The sequence below is a fragment of the Olea europaea genome, chromosome 13 (genome assembly GCF_002742605.1).
Source record: "Olea europaea var. sylvestris chromosome 13, O_europaea_v1, whole genome shotgun sequence".
In the NCBI taxonomy this organism is placed as follows: domain Eukaryota; kingdom Viridiplantae; phylum Streptophyta; class Magnoliopsida; order Lamiales; family Oleaceae; genus Olea; species Olea europaea.
The window spans coordinates 21,555,826-21,563,848 of record NC_036249.1 but is presented as its reverse complement, the minus strand read 5'-3'; positions in this window follow the sequence as shown (position 1 = coordinate 21,563,848).

Below are 8,023 nucleotides of genomic sequence, written 5' to 3'. Positions count from 1 at the left end.
TCTTCATATACATGGTGTCACCTCTCCCAAAAAATCCTCTATACGAGATCTTCCACGATGATTGATGTGAACTCTATGCACTATACATCCTGCTAGGTCAACTTGTCGATCTACTTTTCATAGGTCAAACCTTAGTCATAGGCCATCAAGATGAGGCCTATCTTCTACTATGTATTCACACGTAGAAATATTGCTACCTCATTATTCTCTCTATATACTCTCAATGCCGATACACTAACGTGGCTCACAACTTTCATCCATCCCACACCAAATGTATCTATACAAATTAACTGAGATGATCGTCAAAATGTTCACAATCGCCTCCCCCACCTTCATAAAAGGTCACATGCTTCTAATGATTTTTCGAAGTATGCAGGAGCTATGCATAAACTGTAAGTATTATGCCCTAGGTCCAATCAACTTTGGACATAAATACTTTTATATATAATTAATGCAATTAAATGGCAGATCTATTATTTAATTAATAGACAATTAAATAAATAATAGAGTCCGTAGATTCAAATATTTGTAATTTGTTAATCACAAGGAGTTGTGATTGTGAGATACAAATTACATCTGATTGAATCTTAAATCATCCGTGGTCGTAAGTAATAACGAGATACGGATATCGTTATTACGGATAGACCATCACGTGTGGCATTTCTTACTTGTGAAGTAAGTAGCTGATCTCATAAGTTAAAGTGTGGTGACACTTAAGTGAACACGTGGATGTTTGTTATAGAACAAAACATTGGAGACTCGTCGAGAGATTCCATATGGATAACTATCTGAGTGTCAGTGGTTAATCTCTAACGTTCGGTAGTGGAATTGGTCCTTTGACTTGAGGTCGTCATGGTACCTTATATGAGGACAGTCATACTTTGGCGGTGTTGGATGTTGCTCTGAAAAGGGCCGTTCATACGACATCGTTTTAGTACGTCAAGAATCGTATGAAGGTTGTGATTGATCAATAAAGGATTCGTCACTCTTAGATAGTAGAAGATTATGATCTGCGTTTCATTCAATTAAGTCAATGATCAAATCCTTGGCCAAGGTGTACTCATAAGTCGAAAAGGAGTTTTCGATTTATATTGACTTAATAGTGGAATGAAAGATATGATCGATGATCGAGATTGACACAATTTCATATCTCGTAATTGATCGGATCATATTGATGAAGGGATTATAGTTTCACGGTAAACGAACGAATTTGGTTTTGTCATACCACGTGACATTTCCCGTCACATGTATTGCTCTGACACATTGCTAGATGTCAATCAGGGACGGCGAATGTGAATTGACGATAAATTAAAAGGTTGTTTTAATTTATCAATTTTGATTAGATCAAAATAATATTTCACGTCGTTAGGCATCGTGGTCGAGAACCTAATGGGTCACACACAAAAGAGAATTGGAAGATTGCAAATTGTCAATTGGTTAATTTAACAATCGTTGGATAAATTAATTAATTGGATTTGTTATTTATATTCCCGAATTAATTAATTGGATTAATTAATTCACAGACCGGGTTTAATTAATTGGATTAATTAAATATTGGACCGGACCGGGCCGAGTCCGTTTGGGTTTATATAAATATATAGCTAGGATTTGAGGTCCATATGGGTTTTCATTATTCTTGCTGGCACAAGAGAAAACCTTAGAAGCTGCAATCTTATTCTCTGTGTGAATCACCGTTGGAGGCTGGACAATTGGACAGCTGTTGTGGCAAATCAAGGTTGATGGAACGAAAAGAAAAGCAAAAAGATTGCAGATCTGGAAAAGGTACAATCTTATCACAATTTCTATCTAAACACAAAGGCGATTCTTGGTGGGAATCGAAAATTATTTTAAATTCCGCTGTGCATGTATAAGTAGATTCCCAACATAAACATGGTGGATCTAGGACCAGTTGGACGTCACACCGTGCAGAAATTGAGGTTAAGAGCTTCACCACTTGAGTTAATTTCACATGAAATTGAGTAGATTTCTACTTGTATCAGCATAAACTTGATAAAAACAAACTTGCACCACCTCTCAACACTTTGGTAGGTCTGGAGAGGTAACATAAAATTCAACTAAAAGGAGGCATAGGTATCACAAAACTTAGTTTAAGAAAAATTCGTATTGTATCAATTTGTTCAAATTGTATTGCGTCAATTTTTTTTTAATAAGAGAATGAAAGTAATTATTGCTAAGAATAAATATTACATCACATAATTATAAGAATATTAACCAATATGTAACAACTTAGGTCCGACCTCTTGACAAGATTGACAAAATTGAATCCCAAGTCTTAATATGTTATTAGAGTCCATTAAATTTCAACGAATATTCAATATGATCGAAACTCTAATGGACACATAGATTTTAAAATTAGTCTACTCGAAAGAACCATTTGTTTCCAAGAAATTATTTCATGAAGCCAAATTAAAAGGGATGCATATTCAACTATAACCCATAATCATAGAGCAAAGGGGGACAAGCAGCTAAGGCCCTATTTTGGAGTTTTTCTCGTCGATTTTCACCTTTTTGGATGGCACCCTTTTATGAAAGGTTGAAAAAATCGATGCTTGTTAGGGTTTTTTTTTTTTTTAACTAGTTTTGCGTGGTTTAAAAACCACCCCAAATCGTGTAATGTAATTCTTGTTATATTTCTCAACCCACAAAATTGGTGAATTTTGACCATTTCACAATTTCTCTTCAAATTTTACCCTCTATAAAAAAATAATTATTCCCAGCCAACATATACTGTTCAAAACAACTTTCAAATGAAAATCAATAGCCAAAAAGTGATTTATAACCATAAAAATTATTTTATAACTCAAAAATTACTTATAAGATAAAATTTCACTTTTGTATGAGAAATTGCTTTAATGTAAAAAATATTACTAATAGAATAAAAATTCACTTATAATATACAAAAATTTACTTATAAGTAAAATATTTATTTAAAAGTAAAATATTTCACTTATAAGTAAAATTTACTAATAAAATTTATTTATGTGAAAAGATTGCTCATAACTTAAAATTTTAACTAAAAATAAATATTTCACTTGTAAGAAAATTAACTTACCACTAAAAGATATATAAAATTTTAGTCGGATAAAATTTTTTTACAATTATTAGATAATGAATTCCCATTAATTGAACTGCTTTTAAGTTTTGACTACTAAAGTTCATTCAAAATTGGATTGCCACAGGGCAATTGGCCCCTTCTATGTGTTCTTTGATAAGGATGAAAAGGATGGCAACAGGACGGGGTTTAGGACAGGGCGAGCTCCCCCACCCCGTTGGGCATTTTCCCACCCCGTACCCTCCACATTACTAGTTTAAGACGGGTCGAGGTGGTTGCCCCGTTTATGTACTCGTTTAATTTTATTTTATTTTTATCACTCATTTTAATGCCTCCATTCATTAAAGTGGGATAATAATATAGTTATTAAAATATTTAATTAATTTATTTATTTTTAAAAATTAAATTATTTAAATAAATTTGGTAAACTAATATTTTTATTATTTATCCTATTCCTTAAATAATCTTAGTTATCATCCTCTATTAGAGTTAATGAAATTTCACGGAGTTCATCTACGTAGGGCTTGTTTGAGCCCATGATTTCATAATAATGCATTTAATCCTATGGGATAGTTCAGTGGTCAAATCTTGGATTTGCTCCCCAATGATCACCAGTTCGAATATTTTCAGAGTCACTGAAGTGAGTATCCAGCTGTAAACTTCAGGGCCTCGTGGGATTAGTCGAGGTAGGCGTAAGCTGGCCTGCACACCCATGGGCATCAAAAAAATTCCTAATAATGCATTCTATTGATGAAGAATGTGCGGTTAAAAAATAAGGAAAATTTTTGGATTTACATGTAATATTATTTTATTTAAAAATATGTGGTTGAAAAAAAAAGAGAGGGAAATGTGGAATCAAACAAGGGCTTAAAGTATTGAAATCTTAAAAAATTAAATTAAATTAAACAGGGCAGGGGCCCCATACCAGCCTTGAGGCGAAATTACCCACCTCGTACCCGACCCGATTACCCGATTTAAGCGGGTAATCCTCACCCCATTCATGACAGGCCCCCATGGATATTCTTGCTATCCCTAAGTATGAATGAAAATTTGCCAGTGTTAACGGATAAAATTTATTTTGTTAAGTATAATTATTACCTGATTTGTGGATTAAAGATTAATTCCCCTTTTTTTTAAAAAAAAATAGTCTTTAAGTATAGATTTCTTGGTAATTTTCCCTTCATAAAATGGATTAGAATATAATAAGAGACCGCTATGTGATATTTTTCTACGAGGACAGTTTTTTGAAAACCCGAATTAAAAGGCATGCATATTAAACTTTAACCCATGTGTTGACCTATGATTGACTTCATTCACAATGTTTTGATCATAACAAACAAAATTAATATTATTTCTAATAATTTTATTTTGAGTAATGATTGTTCAATGTTAAAATCAATTGAGCACTAAGTACTCAAATCAAATCATTCGAGGCAAAGAAAGATCAAGAGCACGAGAGACGGCATCAAATAAAAATGTCAAGATTGAAATCACACATTCAAGAATTTCAGAGCCAAACTTCGGAGGAAGAACAAAGACATGATTTCTTAGGCAAAATGTAAAGGTACTAATACTTTGATATTTGACAATGAATGATAAAGCTCAAAATCCTTCCATGCATCAAAAATAAATTTTGTGTACTAAAAGTCATTTCAATGCAACATTTTGATCAAATATAAAAATGACTTTTAAAAATGATATTAGGACTTAAAAAAATATTTTTATCATGAAAAATTATTTAAAAATATTTTTCAAAGGTCCTTGCACTTCAAAACTTTCAAATCTGAACAAACGAGGCCAAAACGTAAAAAACCACTGCACTGTCGGGAAAATCAACCGCCCAGAGAGGTGACACCCTCTAACAGTCCAGAATTTGACCGTTCTGACTTTTGATTTTTTTTGTACAAACGGCTATATTGATCTTACAGACAAGAGGTAGTCGACCGGACTAGTTTTCCACGAATATAGATTTTTTTCTCATTTTTGACCTCTATAAATATTCTCACTCTTTCCATTCTTCACAAGATTTCCAAGTGAATCAAAGTAAGATATTTTTGTTTTAAGAATTTTTTAAGCTTTCATTTGCATTCATTTCATTTGTTTCTTCATATCAAAAATTTTGATTGATTCAAACTCATTAATCATCATTCTCATCAAAGTTTTTCATCTTTCTTTGTGTTTAACTTATTCATATCGTTCTTAAAAGAGTAGTATATTCTTGAAGAAGGTATTTGCACCTACATTGCATAAATCTTTCTACTTTTTCATATTGAAAAACTTTGATTGTTGAATCAAATTTCTTGAATTATTTCCTCATCAAAGTTTTTCATATCTCTTTTTGCCCAACTTATTTATATTAATTTTCAAAGAGAGATATATTCTTGAAAAAGTTCTTTATACTTATATTGCAGAAACTTTTCAACTTCTTCACATTGAAAACTTTGATTGATTGAATAAAATTTGTAAAATTATCATCTTCATCAAAGTTTCTCATTTCCCTCTTAATACTTGATTTATTATGATCATTCATTAAAAGAGAGATATTTCTTGAGAAGATTATTTGAATTTATATTGCATTTAATTCTTCTTCATCTTTTCATTAAAATACTTTGATTGGTTGAACTAAATTTTTAATTGTCAATTTCATCAAAGTTTTTCATTTAACACTTGAGCTATCATTTGTTACTATTCATTGAAGAGTTAGCCTTTCTTAGTACTTAATTTGTTTTGTATTATTTATCAAGAGAGGATTTGATTGTAAAATTATTTTAATAAAGTGTGGGTCGTGTTGAGGTCCCGAAAAGCTCAACATTTTGTAAGGATTGGTGCTTCTTGTTGTAAGTCACCGTGTTGGCCATATTGAGGTCCCGTGAAACTCAATAGTTTGGGTCATGTTGAGGTCCCGTAAAATTCAACTTTATAAAAGATTGGTATTTTTTGTTTGTAAGTCATTGAAAGCATTGTAAAGGGTTGGATTGCACCATAAGTCAATCAAGATAGTAAAAAGACCTTGCTCGTGCTGGAGAACTTAATAACGGAGGGCGTAGATCATTACTTTGGATCAAACCTTCACAATTATATCATTTGCATTCTCTCTCCCTTTTAATTATCGTTTTTATGCTTGTGTTTATTATTTGAATTTATCAATTTAGTCTTTACTTGCTTTCTTATTCGTGCCTATTTGTTTAATTGATATATTTACTATCATATTGGTTTATATCTAGAATTAATTTTTGAAAAAGTTTTAAAAACCAATTCACCTCCCTCTTGGTTAGTCATTCCCGGACTTTCAATTAGTATCAAAGCTTGGTATTCATTTTCAAAGATTTCACAATCTTGAGTAATGGCTAGCCCAATTTTTCAAAATCTTGAGGGCTATTCTGCAAACCGACCTCCTTTCTTTAATGGTACTAATTATAACTATTGGAATGTTAGAATGACAATATTTATTCAATCAATAGATTAAAATATTTGGGAAGTTATTGAATTTGGTCCATATGTGCCTAAAAAAGTTATTTAAGAGGATGTAAACCGAATCAAATAATTCCTAAACCTAGAGAAGAATATAGTGAAGTAGATGAACAAAAATTGTCTTTAAATGCTAGAGCAAAAAATATACTTTATTGTGCTTTAGATAGGAATGATTTTAATCGTATTAGTACATACAATTCCGCCTATGATATTTGACATGCTTTAGAAGTTACTCATGTTGGAACTAGCAAAGTGAAAGAAACTAAGATAAATCTCTTAGTTAAAGATTTTAAAATTTCTTTATGAAAGAAAATGAACCGATTGTTGACATGATTACTCGTTTTACCGATATTGTTAATGGTCTCAAAGGCTTTAATTCACTAAAGGTGAACTTGTGAGTAAAGTGCTTAGGTCACTCTCAAAAGAATGGGGCCCATTGAAAATGTTGATAGAGAATACCAAAGATATCAAAGCTTATCTATTGGAAGAGCTCTATGGAACATTGATGACATATGAGCTAAATCGCACAAAGACGAAGGAGAAAACAATGAAAAGCAAAGAAGAAGAAAGGCGCCAAATTGCTTTAGAATCAATAGTTGATGAAGGCACTTCAAGTGAGAATTTGAACAATGAAGACCTTGCTCTATTCTCAAAAAGAAAGAATGGAGTTCAAAATGAAAGGATTGGAGTCAAGAAACACTCCAAAGAGTTCATCAACCAAATTGGACGATCAAGGTATATTCATATACACATCAAAATATTGAAGTATTGTCGAACTCTTCTTACTTAACTTATAGTTGACCTGATATTATGTTTGGTATGTGCTTATGCACCATATTTCAATTTAATCATAAAGAATAGCACATTTGCACTGAAAAGCAAATTTTTAGATGTCTTAGTGGTACTAAGACATTAGATTTTTGGCATCCAAAGGCACCGACCTTGATTTACTAACTATATGAAAATTTAATTGACCAATAGTTTTTACTAATCATCTAGCTCTTGATAGACTTTCACATATTTGAAGAAGTTCGAAAACTCTAGATGAAATTGAAATATGTGACTAATATGTTTGCTTTATGCGTCTACGATAATAAATTTCAAAATTTTATTAAAAATAGGGAAACAGATGTCCGATTGACAAAAAGTTGAGACTTCCCTATGCGAATGTCCGGATATGTCAAAAGGACGTCCGGTTGAGCATAAAAATTCGATATATGTATTTCAAATTGAATATGATATATTATGTTTTGATATCAATTGTTCAATCTTATTTTCGAGCTTCAATAAGAAGGATAGTCGTCTTGATGCTTTTGAAAATAATATAAAAAAAAAATCATTGAAATTATTGGTAATCACCCATCATTTATTGAAAATTGTTTTCTTAATAGATAACATTAAGCACAATCTATTTTATTTTTAGTCGATGTTATCATATCAAATTTGATTCTTCCTTATAAGGATGCTACATCAAAAGGA